Source organism: Cupressus sempervirens, chromosome 5 (assembly GCF_028749045.1).
Source record: "Cupressus sempervirens isolate cs-2001-9-10 chromosome 5, ASM2874904v1, whole genome shotgun sequence".
Lineage (NCBI taxonomy): Eukaryota > Viridiplantae > Streptophyta > Pinopsida > Cupressales > Cupressaceae > Cupressus > Cupressus sempervirens.
The window spans coordinates 744,016,693-744,043,665 of NC_143122.1; the positions used below are offsets into that span (position 1 = coordinate 744,016,693).

The 26,973-nt window shown below is 37.1% G+C and overlaps 1 long non-coding RNA gene across 1 annotated transcript; it reads left to right on the plus strand.

Annotated features, from left to right (window-relative positions):
* The first annotated feature begins 24,430 nt into the window (after positions 1-24,430).
* Positions 24,431-25,568, plus strand: LOC149558063 (uncharacterized). Its single transcript, XR_016352434.1, has 2 exons — positions 24,431-25,075; positions 25,229-25,568. It is a non-coding gene; the product is annotated as an uncharacterized LOC149558063 (long non-coding RNA).
* Positions 25,569-26,973: the final 1,405 nt, after the last annotated feature.

The window sequence follows — 26,973 nt, forward strand, 5'->3', positions numbered from 1 at the left end:
ATAGAGTGGTTTTCCCTTAATACATTAAAGAATTCCTTGGAAACTTGATTACCAACCTCCAACTAGTGAAGGCAGGCTTTGAGTTGAGCTCCCCGGGTAGTATAATTGTTTGTAACTTCTTTTTGATGGAAAATGTTGGCAAGAAAAACCTTGAGATCCATATCAAATGGATTCATGGCAAGAGCTTTAGTGGTTGTACTGAAATCTTTGATAGTGGCCTCATAGGATCTCTTACAGTATGTGGCCAATTGCCTCCCATAAATGTGAAGAAACCTTGTAGTATGAGTGATGGCATCATTCCACCAATGAATCCACCTAGAGGATGAGTGGGGCCTAGGTTCAAGGTTTCAAGTTTGTAAAATATGGGTTATGGTAGGTAGATGGGACAACACGAAAGTATTAACATAAAATTGAGTTTTACAATTACGAGGAGGGGTAGAATGCCAAGTAATGGAGAAGTGGATGAAAAAATAGTCTGAAAGAGTCACGTCAGGGAGTGGAGTGATAGGTAGTAGACTCGTGTGAGAAATGAAAAAAAGGATTGAGTAGAAATCATAGCATAGTCCAACATTTTAAGGTACCTATTAGCTCCCTCTTGAAAGTTGGACCATGTGTACTAGACGCCATTAGTCTGGTAGTGATAAACATTAGGATAAAAAAGACCCAACTTGTTCCACATGTAGAACCAGGCTTCTCACTCACCAACTAACCATCAAAAAGATAGAAGGCCCACTTTATCAACAGCTAGCTTAATCATATTAAAAGCCTTGTAGAATAACTAGATGGTAGGTGGCAAAGAATCAGCTAGCCACCTCCACAAGTGTGAGCACTCAATTGCATCATTAGGGGCATAGATATTGACAATGCCAAAAGAATGATTTTGAAAAGACAAAAAAATCCAAACTACTCTCTGCATGGGGTCAGAACCATGGGAAATAACAAAAGGAAAAAGTCGAGGGGAGAGGAGAGTGAGTACACCACCTCGACTAGCTTCATGCTAAGAAGAAAAACTAATACCATCTGGTCATATCACACAGCAAGCTGAGCTGAGAAGGAACCCATAGACTTTAACTTCTTGCAAACACAGAACATCAATATTTCTAAGCCTACACTTGGTAGCACTATTAGAATACTTTGTAGGGAGGTCTATTAGCCCCTACACATTCCATGAGAGAAAATACATCATGAACTAGCTCACATATTCTCCTCATCCTCAAGTGAGGAAAAACTATTATGCAAGAAAGTGGAGGGTTCAAATGAAGAGTCACTCAAAGTGATGGCTCTTCGCTTATTGCCTTCAGGGCTGCGAGAGCAACGAGGAGATGAAGAAGAAATCATGGAAGCTACTTGAGGTGCCCAAACCCAGGCAACTTGTACCTCCGGCTTGGCTATCCCCTATGATGCAGGGTTTGAAATGGGCAACGACACAACCACAAGAGCCTCTAGTGCCAAGGGCACAAGAGGAGCCAAACTAGAACTAGAGTGACTAGGTTCTTGAGAAACAAGGTTTGGCTTAGCAGTGCCCTTACCTTTCTTGACAACCTTTGTCCACTCATCTTTTTTAACAGCTAGAGTCAGCTTGGGTTCTTGCACTGAAGAGCAACTATGCTGAAGAAGAGGAAAATCCTTGATCTTGTGACTCACAAATTGAAAGAAAAAATAAATATTCAAGAGATTCAAGTAAAGAAACTTTTGAGAAAAGGTGTTAGCACTAATCTAAATTTCCATGGTCTTGTTCAGTTGTCATCATGCACGATGCTAAACGGCAAGAATTTTTGTGAATTCCTCTCTTGAAAAACTAATTCTATGAATCAACTCCAAGGTTTTGGGTTGATCTTGTGACCTACTAGAATCCATTCAGTTGAAGATAAATCTGATTGCTCACGAGGAGGCCTTTGCTGGTTCATTTTGATTTCGGATAAAATGAAGAATCGACACAGTGCTTCAAAATAACACACAAAAGCACTATGTTTTTGTATTTTTTATGTTTTTAATGAATGCAATCTAATAATACAACTATATGAATTCCTATTCTACCAAGGGAGTTAGCAAAACAAATAACAAAACTTGAAAGAAAATAACATGAAATTAAAAATTCCTAATGGACATAAGTTATGGAGAACGACATGTCTACGAATTAAGCTTTCAAAGAGATTGGTAAATAACCAATGAAAGGAGCAGCACTTCCCTGATTCTATTGATTCAATCATTGGTGAGAAACTTAGTAATCATAGGATGTTTCACCCTTCATCAAATCGCAAGGCCATGGAAAGTGTGCTCATGCAAGATGAAAAGTTATGCAAATACAATTCGATGATTCCTTCTTAAGCTAGTTATGTAGTAGAATTCGTCAATACAATAACAAATACTAGAACTAATGAAATGCACAACTAGAAACAAAGCAATAAACCTTTGGCTCAATCACAATTCCATGAAATAAATTCACAAAACAATGACGCATTCAGGAAAGAATTACTACACTCCAAATGCAAGCACCAAAAGAATAATTGTATTGCAAAATAGCAGTGACCCTCATTACATTTTACAATGGGGTATTTATAAGAAATCATCTCCTCAATTTGTGTTGATAGTGAGAGATATTCTTCATGCAATAAAATTCTTTAATTAACAAAATAAACTAATTATATACAAACTACAATCTAATTGGTGCTAAGTAGGACTCCATCCATATTTTATTCAATAATTGGATGCATGAGCCTTTTACATGTTAAAAAAAAAGAAATATGAGAAAAGAACGAATGAGAAAGCTCTGAGTCAAAGTGGAAGTGTCTAGAAGTGCCAAAATTGGATGTTGACCCTTTATTGAACACTTGTCAAAGTTACTCTGCTGTCAGAATGCATTTTTGATGCATGGAAAACTCTATTTTTGCAACTGGAAATTAACTATCGATGAAACTTCTCTGTAAATGTGCACCTATGGAGCTACGCGCCTCAAAATAGTCCAAAATCTCAAAATTTTACCAACTGTCAAAGCTAAAATTCTGGCATCTTGGTTTTGTTCTTCTTCATCCCAAAGCTATGTTTGGATGTTTGCCCTTGAACTTCTCTATAATATTGGTAATTTTAGCCACATCCGATAAATCTAAAGCCTTGTATTTTTCCTTGACCTTTTGCCTATAATTGTCTACCTCAATTTGGGTGTCAACAAAATCCCCGAGTTTGGTATCCAATTCCCACAAAGCTTCTTCAGTCCTAAAGGCTTGCCAGATATCCTTGTCATCAATAGCTTCCAAAAAAATATTCTTAAAATTCTCTACCACTAGCTCTATGGGTAACAACTTCTCTCATTCCTCATCTTCAAAAATATCCAAGCAAGCATCACTGTAATTCTTCTCTACTTCCAAAATTTTCTCTTGGGCTTGGTCTTTGAGTTGATGGATCTCCCAATGTAATGTTTCCATTACTTTATTACTATCTGCTATTTTCTCTATCCAATCATCAACCATATCTAATTCTTCCCCTGTATATACATCTATCAAAACTCTATACCTTTTCCCTTTTATGGCTTGAAAAATGTGTAAGTCCTTGCTCCAAGCCCTTACTTCATCTATGATACTAAAATCCTACTTCAAAATTGCTACCATTTTATTTATGTTCTCCTATGTAGCATACATTAACTTTAGATTCCCTTGGATTATCAAAGTTCCCTTCTCTTGAAAAATTTCCCACTACTATTGACAGGCATTCAAAAATGGATCCATATGTATAGTTCCCCCTTCTCTAAAGATAGTATTCAATGTGTCCTCGAGGTGCGCAAGATCAAGAGGACCAACCACGTCAGCCAAATATCCCCTTAGGATTTCATTTTTCTTTTGAAGTGTTTGAAGTTCAACCTCTTCCTGCTCCATACTCTTGAGTATTTCTTTGATTCCCATGGTCACCATTAATCGAGTTGTATCCTGTATGGGTCTTCCCAGCATAACCTTTTTGAGTTGATAATCTTTGGGACCAAGGCTTTCTACATCTGTGTCTTTAGGAGGCATGGCCACTTGTGCAAACAACTCTTGATCTTGTGTATTGGTGACAAATGCCAATGATCTTGCCTTGTGTGAAAAGGACTCAGATTTATTCAAAATCTCTACAATCTCAAAAATGTCTTCCTCTGAAGCACGAAATTAAAGTCTAGTACTCCTCATTATTTCCTTTTGGAGCCACCTTGTGATGTGCTCAGCCAAAGACCTGCCTCTTGGGGATGAGGGATATGTTTTGCTACCTCCTTTCCCTTATTGCTCCTCCTCCTAGTTGTTTCCCTCTATGAGGGCTCTTATTTTTGGGCCTCTATTTCAGCAGACCTTGCATCTTGCTCCTTAGTGTCTTGAGAAGGTGGTTCAGAATACTCCACCATTTGTCCCTCCTTTGACACTTCATCAGTTGCTATTTGTTCTAGTTCCTCCCCATGTGATGGTTCCTTCTGAATTGGTTCCTTTTCTGAACTATGGGATGGTGGACTAACCAAGCCATTATCTACCACCTTGACTTGTGGTGGAGATGGGGGAGTAAGATCAGGACCCTGTGAATCTGGTAGCATCTACATCCAGTCTTCTTATTGAGGTTCACCTTTAGGGGTATCCTTGATCTTATCCACAACTAGTTCTGTACTGACAGGCATAAAATAAAAATCTGGCATTTTAAAAATGTCATCACCTTCTTCACTTTGCTCATCCACCCATTCTTGAACTTCATCTTCTAAAGAAGAGACATCCAAGGGTCCTCCCAGAGTGGATGGTAGTACACCCATCGTACTTCCTCAGTAGCTCTAGCTAGTTGGGTTCTTTTCTATAGGGGTAACTATTCCTCTTCATTTGTCTCCCCTTCCTCCTCTTCTCCTTCTAGGATGGTCTCAGGAACAAATAGAAAAGGCACAATTCTCCTAGTCACCCTTTGTCTTTTCTTCATTCAGATTTTAATCCTCTTTTGTTTTATGGAAGTAGAAGGGGATGTTGGCTCTTCTTGTGAACAAGGAATGGAAACTTGCTAACTCTCTCCCTCTTTTAGTTGGCAAGGATTAAAGGGAGGCAATTGAGGGTCATCCTAGACTTGAGTAGCTCTAGTATCCTCAGACCCTTGTACATTCTTTTCCTGTTGCTAGGGAGGCACTTGCACTTCACCCTGTTCTGTTTGAAGCCTTTGAGGGTAGGTCCTCTTCCTTTTTTTCTTTCCCTTCCTCTCAGGAGGATGATAGTATCCAACTAGGTGGTCAAGTTGGTATGTCGTATCTGGCCTTATGGGCGACTGGGCTGCAAAGGTAGCAATTGTAACTTTCCTCCCTCTACCTTTCATAGGGTGGGCTTGAGCATGGAAGATTATAGTATCAGGTATTGGATCAAGCTAAAAAGGTTTCTTAATCCATGCCTTGCCTAATGATTAATATCATCACCCTCCTCCCTATCAACCTTAACATCCATGATGGGCCTCTCTCCTATTTTATCCAAGTTGAATAAGGGGTGCAACAACTCTCATGAATCATGTTGCCTTATTTCCTCTAGAATGTCCAATTTGAGAGCCTTCATCCTATAGTAGTCCCTTATGTGGAAATTGTAGTCATTTTTTGCATTCATCCAATGATCTTCAATAGCATCTTCTTGGTGGAACTCCTTACCAGCCAAACTTTCTACTCTCCCGATATTATCAAAATAAGGCCTAGGTAAATTGTATTCTTCGAGGGGATAATTCTCCCATTCCCATTCAAAAGATGGAATATATTGCTTCTATTTGAGATAATATAGTCCAATGACCAAGGACCATATCCAACAGGGTCTCCTTTGTCTCTTCACCCTCTCATACATAGATTCAATCTGTCATGCAATCTCTAGTAACACTAGTTTGTCACTTGGATATCTCAGGACCTTCTTGGGGTTGACAGTAGCACTAGCTACTTGCAAATATGTGAATGTCTTAAAGTGGATGAAGTAGGCCCTGAGAGTTGTTATCTATGCTTTTTCCTCATTAGATAACGTCTTTGCATAATCTCCCTCTATGAATCAAATGATCATGAAAATAAATGTGTCATTCATGACTCTATACTCCTTGCTTTGCACCGAGAGCTTCTTCCTCACCAGCTGAGGGTAGACAATATAGGGCCAAGTGTTAGGATCCTGCATGCTGTCTCTCTTGTACAAATTGAGATAGTTTGTCACCCTTGCTACAAGTAGATATATCATATAAGAAGTCATTTAAAAATTCTTCTCCTTAACTGCCCCCAAATTGTTCATAGAAGTTCTCACTTAGTGTGGTAGCCTAGTCTAGTGGCATCCTCATCATTTTGATTGTCTCAATGAAGTTGACCATGAAAGTGTTGAGGTGGCTAGCTTCTAGTAAACCTATGACTCTACTCAGAAGAATGATGGAATATCCAATGTCATCTTTCATGTATCCCCTAGTCATGTCCACTTTTCCTATGACCTTACCTAAAGGAGTTTTCTTAGTGAGATATGAGGATTGAATGATTTTTAATCCTTCTTTGGGGTGCTCCTTGTACCATCTCTCTATTGCTTCATAGGAGATTTTGATGAATTGATTTTCCCTTGGTAGGTGGAAGACCTTCTCAATGTTGTCAGGTTAGAGGTCAAGGACCACTTCTCTAGTCACACTCTTAACCACTCTCTCCTCCGAGACAAAGTGTTGTGCCAGTGTCATAATCAATTCTGTTGATTGCACTAATACAAGATGTGAGGCTACACTCACCAACCCAGAATGTATCAAGGCAGATACCAATGCTGATCTCTCAGTGAGTTTATTGCAGATTCTAAGGAACTCTCCCAAGTTTGTATGCTCCAAATTAGTATCTTTGATTTTTGCATGATCATCATGGAACCTCAATTTTGATGGTATGCCTTGGAACTCAACTACAATAGACTTTGGTATCATTTTCTCTCTGAATGTAGATGTCATTTAATTTGCACAACATGAAGACAACGTTTATTAGCTCAAAATAATGAAAACCTACAAAAATGTAAAAGCACTCAATTACTCTTTAATTGACTATTGACAAAAAATAAAAAAAAAATAAAAAAAGGTGGGTCCTTTTATTTTTATTTTTTAATTTATTAATTTATTTGTATTTAAAAAAAATAAAATTGTATGCATGGTGCAGCTTGATAGCACGTGTGCAAGGCAAAGGAAAACAACATGTGGCACTAAGCATGCAGTGCGTGGTGCCAAAACTTGTGGCCCTAAGGTGCGCGGTGTTGAGACGTGCAATGCTTAGTGCACAACACACATCATGTTGAATAAGCGCATGACATGGCTGAATAAGCATGCAAAGTGTTAAATAAGTGCACAGTTTGTTGAATAAGTGTGTGGCGCCACTAGATATGCATGCACGCGCCCATGGTGCATGAATATTTTGACACACCTTAATCATGATGCAGAGTTGAAGATTAAAAAAAATCTTGGAGAGTGTGGTTATGCATGGTGAACCCAGCGAGCTCGAAAAAAACATAGAGCAAATGAAAATGTTTAAGGGTTTTGAGGGGAGATGGGGGTTTTTATAACCCCGTCCACCCACAGGGTGCGTGGAACAGACCATGCAGGTGGTGCGCACCTCACACCTTATGTGGTGCATAGGTGTGATTTTATTATTATTATTATTATTATTTGAATTTTAAATTTTATAATTTTTTTTTTCAAATTTTATATTTTTTATGACTTTTTCAATTTTTTTATTTTTTATTTTTTTGATTTTTTGATTTTTTGGTCTTTTTTATTTTTACAAATTTTTCAATTTTGACTCTCTAACATTTCTTCAGATCCTTGAATTGTGAGTTTGGGGACTCGAAAAAAGTAGGGGTTCCCCATTCCTCAAGGGAATGGGACGTGTGTTGTGGAACCACAACAAATAGCCCCAAAAAAAGGAAGAAATGATGAAGGCATTTCTTCATCAACAAATATCCTTTTCACATGTGTTAAACACCCACCAAATTTTGAATAGTTCAAGTGTATCTCGAATGACTTTGCAATCAAAATTCTAGAGTTAAAAACCTTCAAGCTTAATGTATGATTAGTGTATTCATTCCCTTTGACATCTCAGGATGCAATCTACCAAAGTCTTTGGGTAACTCGGAAACAATCTTCCATTCCTCCTGGCCCATCCATTCAGAATCTTCATGAAGGTTGTTTATCAATCACTGCTTGACCAAATGAGAGAATCAGTTTGAGGGCTCTTAGCAAGATGTCACCTTCTTTTACATTTTTGGTAGATTTTGAATAACTATTCCGTATAGTTCAGAATGTCACTCTTTGATGAAGCAATGCTTTAGTACAAAGACACTCTATTTTTGGATTGTATCCTTTTGTCATTTCAAATCTTTAGAATCCTTTAGTCTTAACACCATTCTTCTTCTTCTTCTTCTTTCCTTTTTCTTTTGTATTTTGTATGCTGACTATGCTTAGACTGTGTAGCCAGGACATTGGTGTCATTTCTTGGATTTGATCTTTAGCAAACATCCATTGTGTTCCTCTTTTAGAAACTCTCATGCCAAACAATGGTCTTAGCAGCCCTTCGAGAAGACCCCTCCTATTAGGACCAATTGGAATTTGAATTGTTCCTTGCTGCCTTCAACCTTAATTTGACAACAACTAAGATGGTCAATTCTTAAGTTTGTAGAGTGTTGAGAGCTCTTTGGTTTAGAATCATGAACTTAAGATTGAAAGCTTCCCAATTTCTACAAAGAACATTCATTGTTTAGTGGTATGAAACACACAACTATCCAAATATTTTGACAAAGAAATACCTCTTCTTGAAATCAGAACCAAAGAGTGGTTAGTGAAATATCTCAAGATAAAATCTCAATTACACCTTCCCCCTTAGGATTGACGTGACTGGAAGCAAACACACAACTGAAAGCAAACATTCCTATAGAAAATAAACACACTTGCCAAAAAAAAAAAAAACCTACCTAACTGCAGAAATAAAATCTAACTAATTTTTGTTTCTTCTAGGCTTCAAAATAATGTTTTAGGAACTACCCATTTATAGGCAAGGGAAGAAATTCCCCTTATAAGGAACTGAGCCTAAAAGTGTTTTCTCCAAGGATTTTTGCAATTTGATAAGGACCTGTCCACAAGCATTGAAACTTGGTATGACTACCTAACTTTTCTTTCGCCTTGTCCCATAATAGAACAAGGTCAAAAATCCTGAATAATTTTATGGTGGCTCTCTTGCCGAACCATTTCTTCATGATAGCTTGATGTTTAGTGATGTGTTCCAGTGTAGTTGTGCATTTTTTATCCATCTCTAAAAGATTCATCAATCTTATTTGTACTCTACTAGCATCTTCAACGTATCCACTCATAAACTTCAAAATAGGAATTCTAAGGTTGAGCAGAAATACTAGCTCCTATCTGTAGACAAGTAAATACAGAGAAATCCCCAAAGCATTCTTGACCCTTACTCAATCCATCCATAAGGCATATTTCAACTGTGTATGCCAATCTCTAAGGTTATCCTTCAATAATCGCTTTATTACTATGATCAAGTTCTTGTTTGTAGATTTTGCTACCCCATTCCTTGCAGGTAGTAATTGGAAGAGAATTTGATGATAAATTTATTCTCAAATGCCCGTTGAGTTAGAAATATTGATGCAAAAGTAGATCCATTGTCGCACACAAGGGTGAATGGCATTCCAAATCTAGTAATAATGTGCTCCTCCAAGAAATCCATCACCACTTTGGCAGTGAAATTTTTGTAAGTTTCTGCTTCTATCCATCTTGTGCAATAATTAGTGTTTGTAAGAATGTAAGTGTGTCCAGTTGATGATGGTGGGTTGACTCAACCAATGAAATCTAGGCCCCACTTTACGAAAGGACGTATCTCGTATATTGGTTGTAATGGCATCACCAGGTGTCTTTCTTTGTTAGCACTTGTTTGACAGATGTGACAAGAGCACACATGCTCAAAAGTGTTCTTAAACAATGTGGGCCAAAAATATCCTATCCTTAAAATCATATGAGCCATTACTTCCACTGAACCATGTCTTGTATCGTACTTGTCATGGAATTGTTCCAAGACTTCCTTCACTTCTTCACGTCCTAGGCATTTCAAGTAGATCCCTTCATAGTTCCTTTTGTACAACTTGTTGTCTTGTAAAATATAAGATTCGAACTTCATTTTAAGTCCTCTGCATTACAAACTATTCATCCAACTGGGGCATTGATTTTTTATGAGGTAATAAACAATATCCTGGTACCAGACATCTATCACCACACCTTGGCCAATATTGACTTGAGATACTATCATTTTCTTTAGGTCTTCATCATTTATTTCCTTCTCAAACTCAAATTTCTTTTCATCACCAACCTGGTTATTTGCTATTATCCTTGACAATCCTTACCCTCTGACTAATTTCATAGGTTGGATCTCAAGGTCAAACCCTTGAAGTATTGCCATCCATTTATCATGCCTTTCAACAAGTTCATTTTGCATCAATAATGTCTTTACTGCTGGGTCAGGTACAATAGCATACACCTTACTTCTTAGTATGTAAGGGAACAATTTCTGCACCACTTTTACCAAGGCAAAAGACTATTTATCAAGGTTAGAATAATTCAACTCAGCATTTCTCAGTGGACAACTCGTAAAAGCAATAGGTCTTTCATCGTCCTTCTCCTTCTTTTGGGTGAAAACCCCTGTACACGAATGCTCTGAAGCAAAGGAATATATCTTGAAGGGAAGGTTGTAATCGAGACTTATCAATGTGAGGGCCGTGGAAATGGCTACCTTAATGTCCTCGAATGATTTCTTAACTTTAGGGGCCAATTCCATTTTAGCTCCCTTCTTGAGGAAATTATTGAGAGGATGCATAATCTCTACAAATCCACTTATAAAATTTCGAACAAAATTTATCTTCCTAAAGAAAGACTTGAGTTCCTTTCGACTATTTGGGGGTGATAACTTCAAAATGGCTTCAACCCTATTAGGATCAATGGAGATGCCAGCTTCAGAAATGATATGACCTAAAAGCTTTCCTTTAGTGACCCCAAATGAACACTTCTTGGGGTTGAGAGATATGCCATATTTACGACAACTATTGAACACTTGTCTTAGGTCAGCAATGTGAGTAGTTCAATCTTTTAAAAAGATAGTCAAGTTGTCCATATAGATAACTATACATCTATTAATCAACCCCTCAAATGCTTCATCCATGGCTAGTTGAAATATAGCCCCTACATTAATCAATCTGAATGGCATTCTCCTATAGGAAAAAGTTCCCCATGGTTGTAAAGGTAGTCTTTAGTCTGTCTTCTTCTTCTACCATTACCTGATTGTAACCAGAATATCCATCCAAGAAAGACATCATTTTTGAACCGTTTACAACTTGTAAGACCTCATCCGGCAAGGGCAATGAGTAATTATCCTTCTGAGATGCCAAGTTCAAATTGCAAAAATCTACACAAATTTGAATCTCTTTGATCTTCTATTGTACATGAACTAGATTAGCCACCCATGTAGAGTGATGCACAGGAAAGATAATCTTTGCATCCAACAATTTCTTGACTTCCTTCAGTATCAGAGGCTTGAGGATGGGATTAATAGGTCTTTGCCTTTGTCAAAAAGGTTTGGCATCCAGTTTGAGGGGAATATCATGCATAGTGACCTAAGGATCATATGTCTTCAGATCTTCATAGCTCCAAGCAATGACATCCTTGTATTCTATGAGCAATTTGAGCATGTCTTCCCTTTCCTATAAACTACATGCTTTCCCAATCTTTACCATCTTGGGATCATCTTTCATTCCTAAATTGTATGAATCGCATTCGTCGGTCCCCTTTTCTTTAGGAATTCTTTTGTTGAGTGTCGATTCATCACGATCAAAGATACGTTGTAATTCAACCATTCCCTTTGGAATAGTATTGGTCTTTAGGTTCAAGATCCTATCTTCATCTTGAATTTGAGAATCCCTTGGTTCATCATCTGGGATGTCATCTATTTCTTGTCCCTTAAAGTGACCACTGCACATAATAAACTCTAATATATGTTGATCATCTTGAAAAACTTGGAAGTTTGTGATATTGTCTAGAATAGATGGAGCAGCAACCAATTCAACTAAGAATCATTCCAAATTCATTCCTTCAATGGGTTGCAATGTGCTTGCTGGGATAGCAAGGGCATCGGCTACCATGTTCTTCCTTCTTGGAATAGACCTTATTTTCAAAGCTTGGAATTCATTTAACAAGTCCCATACCCTCTTCCAATAGGAAGTAAATCTCTTATCGTTGCAAGAGTACAACAATTTTACTTGAGGGATAACCAATTGAGAATCTCCTTTGATGATGAGAGTTGTAACTACTTTCTCAAGTGCAAAGAGAAGTCCTCAAATTAGGGCTTGGTATTTTGCAACATTGTTAGTACATCTAAATTGCAATCAATATGTTGCATAGAAAGATTTACCCTTTGGGGAAACTAGCTTGATACCTACACTAGCTCTTGATTTACACTTGGAACTATCCAAGTGAAGAGTCCAAATTGAATTTTCTTTGGGTTTAATGACCTTGTGCTTATTTGTTCTCAATTTTTCTTTTATCTGGGCTTTAAAAGATTGTTTCTTAGGAACCCATTGTAATTTTTTGAGAGGCAGACTCAAAGATTCTTCATTATGAATACCTGATAGACTAAGTGTGTGGTTTTCTTGTTTATCCTAAATTTCCCCTATCAGTTCTTGAATTTCTTCAACTTTTGGGAGCGGAAAAACAACCACAAAAGTCCATCCCTAACCTTTTATGTACCATCTTCTCCTTTTTATTTTGATCATTCTGAGTAGAGGAGAAGACAAACCTCCACCACCTGAAGAGGTATCACTATATGACACATCTAAATCTTTAGTTTCCCCTTCAATCTCTTCAGCAGTATTGGATGCATTTGTAGGACTTTGGTTATCGGTAAGCTCATTTTGTGAGTCATCAACTTTAACAATTTCTTCTTAGCATGATGAATATTGGAATTCTGAATGGCTAACTTTATGCAATTGAAAAACTCTTGGAAGGAGGAGACTATTGGGATCAGCCTCTTCTCCTAAACATTGTAGATTAGCCATCATATGGTCTATGAATTGTGTCATAGCCTCATTTTTTGGTGCTGAAATCATGGGGTCCCTATCTTGATCATCTGGTCTTTGGGTAGACATGGTATCAAAACCCATCACCTTGTATGAACCTAACTATATTTGTAAGAAGGCTACTTCATTAGGAGCATTGTAGTCTATGATCATCTTTGCCAACTTGGGTTCTACATCTATCTTGATTTAATTGTTTAGACCTTTTCATGGCAACCAAAGCTGAGTAAAATCCATGGAAAACCATCCCCTTAGTTACTTTGTCCATTCTCTACTAAAAAGCAATTCGTACATCTCTAGAATATCAACCACATGTCTATCAATGATGTTTTGAATTTAGGGGTCAACTATCAACTATATCCACGCGTCCTTCAATACACCTATGACTTTGACTTCTATTTTATCCAATTATATCACTACCCAGTTGGTAGGTTGAGGGGTGACCACTAGCTTTTGTGCTATGGATAAAGGCATGACATTGAATGAAGCTCCTAAATCAATAAGGCAATTATGAAGATTCTTTCCATATATTCTGATACTAAGCAAAAATGTGGGCACCTCTACCTTGTCTTTAAACATGGTGGATAATGCCTCTATAGCATTAACTTGTTGCAACATTGCCTTTTAAGGGGTATTTGCACTGTGGGCAATCTTTGTATGGTCCAGGGTCTTCATGAGCGCTTCTCGTTGTTGTAGATAGTTTTGCAACATGTCAAACATAGACATATTGGCTTTTGTTCATTTCAAGTCTTCAACTGCATTGTATCTTTCGGTTGACCAAGTAGGATTTTTCAATATTGTTGGTACATTCGCTTGGTTTTGATTTTGTTTTCCTCCAAGTGGTGGATTGACCAATGCTAGATTGTTACTTGCCCTCGGAATGGGGGGAGTTGGTTGCAGCACTAGAGGAATTCCATCTATTAGGGGTTTCTTTCTACTTCTCAAGTTGTACGTATTTCAATTGTCACTATGAAAGGAAAAAATTTCTTCATACTGAAGGTTAGGCTCTTAGTTGAAAGGAAATGATAACTCTTCCTCAACCAATTGTTCTACCTATGGCTTCTACATGGGGTCATAGGATTCCAACAACATAGTGTTAAATTGCAGAAGAGTTGAGTTATCACTTGCTTGAGAGCTTTGAGCCATCACTTGATTTCCATTATAGTATAAACCATCGTCACCAAGTGCATTGTGACCATCATCATACTGAATGATATCCGCATACTAAACATTGTTGTTGTTGTTGTCAGCAAGAATACTTCCATTATTCGGATGTGTGTTCCACTATCGGTTCTGTCTCTAGAAGCCATTATTTCAGTTAGGAGAATTGAAGCTATTTCCCCCATTACTGTTTCCTGCATTGTTTTTATTTCCATTGAAGTTTTGGTTGTAATTTTGACCATAACCATTGTTGTAAGGACAAACATTATTTCTCTAGAAGTTATTTCTTTGTCCTTGTGATAATCTAAGATGAGTGAATTCATTATTCATTTGTGACATAGTATTTTTCATCTGATCAAATTCTAACATGAAGTTATTATCTATTTCTACAAGAAGTATTGCCTTCTTTTCAAAGAAAGTGGTCTTAGGAGGCTCGTACCATGGATAAGTCAGCATAAGGTTTTGCAAAGCGGGTGCCTATTGTAATGGAATTGGATTTTCTGAAAAGAACTGACTAGGCACAATGGGTACTCCGACTGGGTATGTTGGCATTGTCATGACAAATTGAGGTGGAAGCATCATTCCTCCTCCATTAGGATTGGCTTGCTTGGTAAAAGTTATTGCTTCTGCAAAAACCTTTTCTAATGTATTGATATTTGTTGTAGGAAGCCTTCTGAGAAAGATAGCAGTAAGAGGGTCCATAGCATTCAGATAAATTTGAATAGTTTCTTCAACTAATATAGTGTATGGCATCTCTAGCTTGTGATATGCCATATGGAAGCGATTGTTGAAGCAAGAAACAGTCTCAGTTGGGTCCTTTTTGATAGATATGAATTGTTGATGTATCATAGCTTGGTTGATAAATTTTTTGAATTGCTCCAGGAACAATTTTTTGAAAGTATTCCAATCTCCAATACATCCAAGTGGTAGATTGATGTACCAATTGTAAGAAGCTTCTTGCAAAGAGTAGGGGAATAAATGAAGAACCAAATCCTCATTGGCAATCTACTTTTAGTTGCAAATTTCTTTGAATACTTTAATGTGGTCTTCAACAGTTTGTGTTTCTCCATAAATGAACCTTGGGAAAAACTTCTCAAGATTCTTATGGAGGTCATGGAGTGCACCTCTCAAGTTTATTGATGAGTCTATAATGTTTGTGAAAAGGCAATTGGAAGATTTGGTAGACCTAAAGGTGGTTGTAGTGGAGGTTGAACTATTGAAGTATGTGGTGGTCCACCCAGTGGTTGAAGTGGAGGTGGAGTTGAAGAAAATGATGAAAGTTCGAATGGAAGTGGTTGAATTCGGGGTACTCCCTTATCATTGCATGGTTTGCAGAAGTGGGTAGGCTCAAGAAACTCGTGTGCCTTTCGTGATGATCTTAGTGCTCACTGAAATGGGGATTCTGAATCAGAACCCTCCATTTTGCATCAATTTTGGATAAAGCGCACCTCTATGGAAGTACACTTTCTCACACTCCTAAATTTTGTGCACCACCAAGTTTTTTGTGCACTTGCACACCTGCGTAGTTGTGGACCTAGAAATCTACAAATTTGTGGAGCTACATACTTGCACACCTAAATTTCTCAAAAACTCAAAAAAAAATTTGAACTTGTGGAAAATACAGAATTTCGCAAATGGTGCAGAATTTCAAAACTTTGGCAAAATTTCCTTCTTTTTTCAAGAATCTAAAGTGCGGCCCTCCTTCTATTGCTAGCTCTATTGAGCTATCATTATGCATGATGCTAAATGGTAGGAATTCTTGTGAATTCCTCTCTTGAAAAGTTGATTCTATGAATCAACTCCAAGGTTCCAAGTTGATCTTGTGACCTACTAGAATCCATTCAGTTAAAGATAAAAATGATTGTTCACAAGGAGGCATTTGCTAGTTCATTTTGATTTCAGATAAAATGAAGAATCTGCACATTACTTCAAAATAACACACAAAAGAACTATGTTTTTTGTATTTTTTATGTTTTTAATGAATGCAATCTAACAATGCAACTAATATCAATTCCTATTCTACCAAGGGGGTTAGCAAAGCAAATAACAAAACTTGAAAGCAAATAACATGAAATTGAAAATTCCTAATGGACATAAGTTATGGAGAACAACATGTCTAAGAATTAAGCTTTCAAAGAGATTGATAAAGAACCAATGAAAGAAGGAGCAACACTTCCCTGATTCCACTAATGCAATGATCGGTGAGAAACTTAGTGATCTTAGGATCTTTCACCCTTCATCAAATTGCAAGGCCATGGAAAGTGTGCTCATGTGAGACAAAAAGTTATGCAAACACAATTCGATGATTCCTTCTCAAGCTAGTTATGCAGCAGAATTTGTCAATACCATAACAAACACCAGAACTAATGAAATGCACAACTAGAAACAAAGCAATAAACCTTTGGCTCAATAACAAATCCATGAAATAAATTCATGAAAAAATGACACATTTAGGAAATAATTACTAAACTCCAAATGTGAGCACCAAAAGCATAATTTTATTGCAAAAAAACAGTGACCCTCATTACATTTTACAATGGGGTATTTATAAGAAATCGTCTCCCCAATTTTTGTTGAGAGAGAGATATTCTTCATACAATAAAATGCTTTAATTAACAAAATAAAATAATTATATACAAACTACAATCTAATTAGTGCTAAGTAGGATTCCATCCATATTTTATTCAATAATTGGATGCATGAACCTTTTACATGTTAAAAAAAAAAAAATATGAGAGAAGAAAGAATGAGAAAGCTTTGAGTTGAAGTGGAAGTTTCTAGAAGTGTCAAAATTGGATGCTGACCCTTTACTAAGCACTTGTTAGAGTTAAACTATCGTCAGAATGCATTTTCGATGCATGTAAAACTCTATTTTTGGAGCTACCAGTTAACTATCGGTGGAGCTTCTCTATAAATGCACACCTATGGAGCTGTGGACTTGTGCACCTCAAAATGTTCTAAAATCTAAATTTTTTGCCAAGTGTCAAAATTGAAATTCTAGCATCTGGGTTTTTTTCTTCTTCATCCCAAAACTATGTTTGGATGTTTTCCCTTGAACTTCTCTATAATCTTAGTAATTTTAGCCACATCTACTAAATCTAAAGCCTCATATTTTTCCTTGACCTTTTGACTGTAATTGTCTACCTCATTTCAAGTGTCAACAAAATCCCCAAGTTTTGTATCCATTTCCAAAAAAAGTTCTTCAATCTTAAAGGCTTGTTGGATATCCTCATCATCAGCAGCTTCCACAAAAATCTTCTTAAAATTCTCTGCCACTGTCTCTATGGGTAACAACTTATCTCGTTCCTCATCTTCAAAAATATCCAAGCAAGCATCACTATAATGCTTCTCTACTTCCAAAATTTTCCCTTGGGCTTGGTCCTTGAGCCAATGGATCTCTGCATGTAATGTTTCGATTACTTTATTACTATCCACTATTTTCTCTATCTAATCATTGATCGTATCCAATTCTTTCCCTATATATACATCTATCAACTCTATACCTTTTCCCTTTTATGACTTGCAAAATGTGTAAGTCCTTGCTCTAGGCCCTTACTTCATCCATGATGCTAAAGTCCTACTACAAAATTGCTACCATTTTATTTACATTCTCCTATGTAGCGCGTAGTAACTTTAGGTTCCCTTGGATTATCAAAGTTCTCTTCTCTTCAAAACTTTCCTGCCACTATTGACAGGCTTTCAAAAATGGATCCATATGTATAGTTCTCCCTTCTCTAATAATGGTATTCAATGTGTCCTCAAGGTGCTCAGGATCAAGAGGACTAACCATTTCAGCCAAATATCCCCTTAGGATTTTATTCTGCCTTCAAAGTGTTTGGAGTTCAACCTCTTCCCACTCCATGCTCTTGAGGATTTCTTTGATTCCCATGGTCACCATTAATTGGGTTGTATCTTTTGTGGATTTTCCCAACATAAACTCTTTGTGTTGATAATCTTTGGGACCAACACTTTCTACATCTATGTCTTGAGGAGGCATGACCACTTGCACAAACAACTCCTAATCTTGTGTATTGGTGACAAACACCAACGATCTTGCCTCGTGTGACAAGGACTTCGGTTTATTCAAAATCTCTGCAATCTTAAAAATATCTTCCTCTAAAGAATGGAATTGAGCTCTAGTACTCCTCATTATTTCCTCTTGGAGCCACCTTGGGATGTGCTCAGAAGAAAACCTGCCTCTCAAGGATGAAGGGGTATGTTCTGCTACCTCCTTTCGCTTATTGCTCCTCCTTGGAGTTTTTTCCCTTTGCGAGGGCTCTTGTTCTACAACCTCTATTTTAGTAGACCCTGCATCTTGCTCCTCAGTGTCTTGGGAAGGTGGTTAACAATACTCCACCATTTTTCCCTCCTTTGACATTTCATCAGTCGTTGTTTGTTCTAGTTCCTCCCTATGTGGTGGTTCCTTTTGAATCGATTCCTCTTCTAAAATCTAGGGCAGAGGAGTAACTGAGCCCTTATCTAACACTATGACTTGTGGTGGATATGGGGGAGTAAGATCAGGACCCTATGAATTTGGCGGTATTTGCGTCTAGTCTTCTTGTTGAGGTTCACCTATAGGTGTATCCCTGATCTTATCCCCAACTAGTTTTGTACCGATGGGCATAAAATCATAATTTGACATATTGAAAACATCATCACCTTCTTCACTTTTCTCATCTACCCATTGTTGAACTTCATCTTTTGAAGAAGAGACTTCCAAGGGTCCTATTAGAGTGGATGGCAATACACCCGTGGTACTTCTTCTCTTTTCTTGCTCGGTGGCTCTGGCTAGCTGGGTTCTTTTCTACATGGGTAACTATTCCTCTTCATCTTTCTCTTCTTCTTCCTCCTCTTCTCCTTCTGGTATGGTCTCAAGAATAGACGAAAAAGGCACCATTCTCGTAGCCACCCTTTACCTTTTCTTCATTCGAATTTTAATCCTCTTTTATTTTGTGGAAGCGGAAGGGGATGCTGGCTCTTTTAGTGAAGGAGGAATGGAAGCTTGCTGAATCTCTCCCTCTTTTGATTGGTTGGGCACAAAGTGAGGCAATTGAGGATCATCCTAGACTTGAGTAGCTCTAGTATCCTCGGACCCTTGTACACTCTCTTCCTATTTCTAGGGAGGCACTTGTGCTTCACCCTATTTTGTTTGAAGACTTTGAGGGGAGGTCATCTTCCTTTTGTTCTTTCTCTTCCTCTCTGAAGGATGATAGTATCCAACTGGGTGGTCAAGTTGGTATACCTCTCTGGCGTTATGGGAGATTGGGTGACAAAGTTAGCAATTGTAACTTTCCTCCCTCTACCTTTCTCAAGGTGAGCTTGAGCATGGAAGATTATAGTATCAGGTATTGGATCAAGCTAAAAAGGTTTCTTAATCCAATCCTTAGTCATTCTAACTACGTGCCTTGCCTAATGATTAATATCATTGTCCTCCTCCCTATCAACCTCAACATTCATGATGGGCCTCTCTCCTATTTTGTCTGAGTTGAACAGGGGGTGCAGTAGCTCTTGTGAATCCTGTTGCCTTATTTCCTCTAGAATGTCTAGTTTGAGAGCCTTCTCTGCTAGATACAAAGTCATCCTATAGTAGTCCTTTATGCAGACATTGTAGTCATTTATTGCATTCATCCAATAATCTTCAATAGCATCTTGATGGTGGAACTTCTTACCAGCCAAACTTTCCACTCTCTCAATATTATCAAAATAAGGCCTAGGGGAATTGTATTCTTTGAGGGGATAATTCTCCCATTCCCATTCAAAGGACAGAATATCTTGCTTTTGTTTGACCTGATATGGTCCAATGACCAAGAGCCATGTCCAATAGGGTCTCCTTTGTCTCTTTACCTTATCATACACAGATTCAATTTGTCGTGCAATCTCCAATAACACTAGTTTGTCACTTGGATATATGGGGAGCTTCTTGGGGTTGACAGTAGCACCAACTACTCATAGATTTGTGAATGTCTTGAAGTGGATGGAGTAGGCCCCGAGAGATATTATCTATGCTTTTGCCTCATCGGATAACCTATTTGCATAATCTCCCTCTATGAATCAAATGACCAAGAAAATAAATGCATCATTCACAATTTTGTACTCCTTGCTTTGTGCCAAGAGCTTCTTCCTTACTAGTTGAGGGTAGACAATATAGGGCCAAGCATTAGGATCTTACATACTACCTCTCTTGTACAAACTGAGGTAGTTTTTCACCCTTGCTGCAAGTAGATATATCATGTAAGAAGTCATATAAAAATTCTTCTCCTTAACTACCCCCAATTGCTCATACAAGTTGTCACTTAGTGTGATAGCCCAATCTAGTGGCATCCTCACCATTTTGAGTGTCTCGATGAAGTTGACCATGAAAGCACTGAGGTGGCCAGTTGCTAGTAAACCCATGACTCTACTCAAAAGAATGATGAAATATCCAACATTGTCGTCTTTCATGTATCCCCAATTAATGTCCACTTTTCTTGTGACCCTGCCCAAAGGAGTTTTCTCAATGAGATAGGAGGACTGATGATTTTTTATGCTTCTTTTTTCCCTATTCCATCTCTCTACTGCTTCATAGGAGAGTCTGATGATTTGATCTACCCTTAGGAGGTGGAAGACTTTCTCAATGTTGTCAGATTGGAGGTCAAGGACCACTTCTCCAATCATGCTCTTAACCACTCTCTTCTCTAGGACAAAGTGTTGTGCTAGTGTCATAATCAATTCTGCTATTTGCACTAATATGGGATGTGAGACTACATTCACCAACCTAGAACATTTCAAGGAAAATATCAGTGTTGATCTCTCAGTCGATTTATTGCAGATTCTAAGGAACTCTCCCATGTATGTATGCCCCAAATTGATATCTTTGATTTTTGTATAATCATCATGGAACCTCAATTGTGATGGTATGCCTTGGAACTTGAATACAACAGGCTTTGGTGCCATTTTCTCTCTGGATGTGGATGCCATTTAAGCTGCACGACACGAGGACAACGTTTATTAGCTCAAAATAATGAAAACATAAAAAAACATAAAATCACTCAATTACCCTTTCATTGACTATTGACGACAAATAATTTTTAAAAAAAAGGTGGGTCCTTTATTTTATATTTTATTATTATTATTATTTTTAATTATTATTTTTGATTGGTAAATGGCCAAGGCCTTGATGTATTTAATTAATAAAATGAAATAAAGTTCAAAGCTTATCTTCGTTCAAACGGGCACTGGTAGGAAAGAACGGAGAAGAAAACCTCGAGTCTTGCCTAGGACAAAAGTCCTATATTATTACATATGTAAAAGGTGCATACCCCAGTGAGCTCCTTTACATAATTTTATATACAACAAAGAGGGGCATACCCCTGATAATTACATCTATTTAATATCATGCAAGCTCTCTGCCAGATGATTCTTAGTCAAGCTTCATTAAACTTTCTACTGGTTAACAATTTATCCTTGCTAAATATTACCATCTAACAAACTAATCACTCAAAAGGTTAGTAGTCATAAACAAAAAACATTTAGCCCAATAGATCTAAGAGATTAGGATTCCAATCTTGTTAATATCAAATTTATATTAACAAAGCTAGATGTTTTACAATAGAATAAGAAAATTTTGAAATTACCCTAGAAGATCAATAAGAAATGGCAACTAAAAGTGAAATATATTTCTTAATGAATAATACCACTAAAACCAATATGCAATTAAAGTAATTAATGTGGAAAAGATAAATTAACACTTGGCAAGAAAAAAAACACAAAGGAAAGACTCACAAACGGGACCAAGATAAGAGGCCCATGCCATGGATCCAAGCCAAACCCACGAATCATAAGAAAATTAGCAAAGCCATGTTGATCATTGTCAATCCTGATTAGAAGGGCACACCGAACATCAAGATATTGTAGATACAAAGCTAAATCTTGAAATTCTATAAAGCTAAATTAGCCTAACATAATACTAGGCACCATGAATTTGAATCGAATGAAACCATTATGATATGAAAACTGTGCAAACTTTTACTATAGAATTGGAAATAGGAAAAGATCATAGATCAACTGGGTTAATCATAATTAATAGCCTTCAAGCTTAAGAAATAACCAATCTAGCTTAGCAAATCCATTCCATTCATCCCAATATATCGGAGCAACTTAAACATTTTCAATCTATAATGATACCCTCTGTATCCTTATAAAAAAAACTAGAGAAATTTCCTAAAGAGGGAAAGCCATAAATGAATTTGATAGAGTAAAAAACTAAACTACCCTTCAGGAGACTATAAAATCCTCCTCAATGGTGTTATTGATCCTTAACTAGCCCTAGGCTAAAATCCAAGTCCTCAAACAAGAATTATTTAAACCAAGCTATTTTTAATTTTAATTTTATTTAATTAAAAAAAAATATTTATTATATATGTATATATATATTTTAAATAAATTTTTCTTTAATTCTTTTTTGTCTTTTGTGTATGCGTGGTGCGGCTTGGTAATGCGTGCACAACACCAAGGAAAACAAATCACGGTGCTAAGCGCGCGGTGCCAAAACTTGTGGCCCTGAGGCGCACGGTGCTAAGTGCGTGACGTAGTTGAATAAGCATGTAGAGTGTTAAATGAGTGCACAGAGTGTTGAATAAGCACGTGATGTTGTTGGATATGTGCACGTGTGTGCATGGAATGTGAAATTTTTTACACACCTTAATTGCGGTGTGGAGCCAAAGATTAAAAAAAATCTTGGAGAGTGTGGTTATGTGCGGTGAACCCAACGAGCTTGGCAAAAACATAGAGCAAATGAAAATGTTTAAGGGTTTTGGGGGGAGGTGGGATTTTTATAACCCCGCCCACTTGTGGGGTGCATGGTGTGCCCTTGCACAAGTGCACAGGTGTGCGACGCGAACCACGCAGGTGGTGTGAACCTCAGGCCTTATGTGGTGCGCAGGTGTATTTTTTTATTTATTATTTATAATTATTTTTGGATTTTAAATTTTATAATTTTAAATTTTTTTCAAATTTTATATTTTTTTATGACTTTTTCTATTTTTCCATTTTTTATTTTTTCGATTTTTAAAAATTTTTGGTCTTTTTGATTTTAACGAATTTTTCAATTTTGACTCTATAACATTTCTTCAGATCCTCAAATTGTGAGTTTAGGGACTCGAAAAAAGTAGGGGTTCCCCATTCCTCAAGCGAATGGGGCATGCGTTGTGGAACCACAATAGGTCTCTTTAAGGTCCCTAGAAAGGTCGGTCGGCCTCAACACAGACCCTCCATTAAGGACGAGCATTAAAAAATTTGTTCAATTCCATGCAAATGACTTTGCCCACAATTTGGGTAATTTTAGTGAGAAAGGACTAGCAAGGGATGGGCAACCCAGGGAACTCTACCCAAACTAGAACCCTAAGTTTGCTGTCATCTGAGACACAAAAGTCTCAAGACCATCTCTCGAAAACGAGCAGAGACAAGCGAACTGTCCACGACCCATACCTGAAAATACTCTCAGCCTGGGAGGGGTTACCAAAACGAAACAAGAAAAAATCCTTGGTGAGGTTTTGAATCCCTTCAAGGCGAATCCCCCTGGGGGACCAGACCTTGGATACCCATTCACACAACATGTTTTCAGATGGAGTGTGACCCACAAAATACCCAATAAGGGTTTGGGTTACTAGCCATTGGCAAACAAATTCAAAAGCAAAAATATTTAGAACTATCGGAAGAGGAATTACCTCGTGAAATATCTTGGGCACAAATTTGCTTGGGCGTTTGCTCGGTGGGGCCATTATCATATGTAGTAGCAACTCCAACGCCAGTAGTAACTACTAGGCTGGAGAGAGCCGAGGCCATTATAAGCTAAAATAAATTCCCGCACTAAATACAAAATGACAAACAGTAATGCAGAAAGGGCTTAGATGCAAACCGTAGAAACCCTAACAGAGCTCATTTCCCCCCAAGGGTAACTATTTGAAATGTGATACAAATGTTTAGAAATGTCTTTTTTTAACTTTTATTTTTTTAATCATGCTTGCTATTATTTCATAGAATGAACTATTCGATATCTTCATAATTTACAAAATAGGTAGCAATCCATCCGTGATTTGTACTTAGCTTATCCTCCTAGTAATATCTTCTTTAGAATTTAATTGTTTATTGCTATTGACCTAAATAGAGCCATAGGGACATCAAATAATCTGATTGAAATTTTTTGTATTTATGCGTGCTATGGATTGAAAAACAAAAGAAAAAAACTCAGAATTTTGGAGTATTCAACTTTACCTATTCAGCTAATGACACGTTCTATCTCCGTAAAAGCCCCCGTCTTTGCCTATACTTGAAATGGTGGCTCTACGACTGCAATTTTATTTTTCGCCATTAACCCTAATTCACCCGGTTGGACAGTTTTCCTCCTCACTCCGCCTGCTCGCCCGACACCTAGTTTACCGTTTTTCTTAAATAAGATGTAGTACCATCTGGAGACTCTGAGGAACATCTGAAGTAGGAAGGGATGCCAATCCTCTTCATCATCACCCACTTTTAATATTTATTTGGCCAAATCAAAATATTTCCTTCAGAAGGGTTTTATCCAAAGCAGCATTTTCTCAGATGGTATGTATATTTTTCCAAAGAATGATTGCACGAAATTACATTGGGTACTTTCCAGAAACCTGCCTCGTAGTAGGTTTTCAACGTCAGAGGCAACTCAGAGATTTTAACACCGTCTAAAATAATTTGTTTGAGATTGGTTTTTGTCGTTTCTGGGGATGAATTGGGAATGGCTGAATGGGTAGAAGGGATGTGGGTGTTAGATATGGAGACAGCGAAAATATTTCCAGGTGTTTTCTTCAGCATCTGTGCCTCAACTGTGAAAGGCATGTCCTTTTCTCTACCCTGTTTCGAATTTTGAATTTTTTCTTGTTCACTTCTATTCTACAATTATCCATAAAATTGGAGAATGCTTGTAAATGTGCTTATCCACTGCCTGGGAGAAATCGACAATAAAATTCTTTTACTTTGCCTTATAGAGTAATGGAGGCTGCCGTAACAGCTACACTGAAAAATTATTTTGCAAGTCGTTTTTCATCGAATCCCAGGAGGAGATCCCCTCTTGTGAAGTCTGGAGATCTTCTCTGCCAAATTGTGAAATCATATCCACTGCTAAACTTGATGACCATGGTTTTGTCTTCCCTGTCAATTTGGAATTACTGATAATTACATGATATTTAGAATTCTAATTTAATTTATTTTTGCGCTAAATTACAAAGGAAACTTGTATCACGGAGGAGGCGAGTTTTTTGGCACTTATGAAAAGCTCTAAGGATTATATATTCAGTCTATAATATGTTCATTTTATATTAGTTTTAATTCTTGTCTCCCAAATTTGGGAATAATTTTGCCATCCTAAAACAATGGCCTCATGTCTCTCTGTTCTAGAAATTTAGAAATTAGTAAAACGATTCTCTTTCCTGAACCATGCCCACTTCCAGAGCTCTTGTTTTGGTAAAGGCTGTTTGTATGTTACCAGTGGTTAACTGAAAAATTTGGACATTTTTTGAGTTTGGTAAAAAAAAATTTTAGTGCTCATGAGATTCATGTTTTTGGTAAGATAACATTCCTGTAGATGCCAAAAATTTAAGATTATCCACCATATTTTTTCACTTTGCCTAGATGTTGATAAGCTTATTATGAAGAATTGTGCATACATTACATGTAAATTGATTCTTGTTGAGGAATGGCCCATCTGTGTACAGACTTTCAATGCACCTTATTAAAAATTATTGGTGCTAAGTGATGCCATTTTATTATTTTGCAAATCACCAACGTATCTGTAAGCTAACACATCAACTCAAACAACAAGTTTCCTAACTTCTCAACAATTTCAGTTGGCATCACTTGAAAAGCTAGTGCATGCTGGTGAAATAATCTGTTTTTAATATTTAATAGGTTTTCAAACAACCAAAACTTGCCTGCTGGTGAATGCCTTCTACAGTGTCAAACATGTAGTGTGGATAAAAATGGTTTCTTGTATTTATTCATCGTCTTCCTAATGGCAAGGATGGGGCCAAACAATTTAGTACACACATATATAGCTGCTTTACTGAGAGACTCAAGCTGCTTAACAGCTCTTGTATTGTGCTTGTTGCACAATAATGCTGTTAAGGTTTCCAAACTAAAATCCTCAGCAGTTCCTTCAAAACTGTTGATTTAAACACTAACCTTTCAATTTATTGGAATTAGTTTGATATTTAACCTTTTGTATCACCAACGAAAGTTGTAAGACAATATATACTTATGTAAATTTGATGATCGGTAACAACTGGCAAAAAGGTTTATAAAATTAAAATTGGCACATAGAACGTCTGAGTGATGTCTGTTTGTTTCCCCGATGGCCCATCCTACATGAACTTTCTTTTTAACTCTAAAGTTCTAGTTGTCCAAAATTTTGGTGGTACAAAATTTAATTAAATATAATTCTTTCAACTTTTCTTAAGTTCTTTGTAATTTATGAAACAATAAGACAACAATTTACAAACTGTGGAATCTCAAATGCAATAAATTTATCTACTCACATAAACATCCAAATCTACAGAGAAAGTAAATAAATAATACTCTGCACACTTATCTGCCCTTTCAAGCTCGAAGGCTCACGATATTTATACAGTAAGATGAAACTTCCATATCCACAAAATATGGAACAGTCTTTCTAAAATATAAAAGCTAATAACTATTTGAAATCTTAGCAGAATGTTAATTAGTAATTAAGATAAAA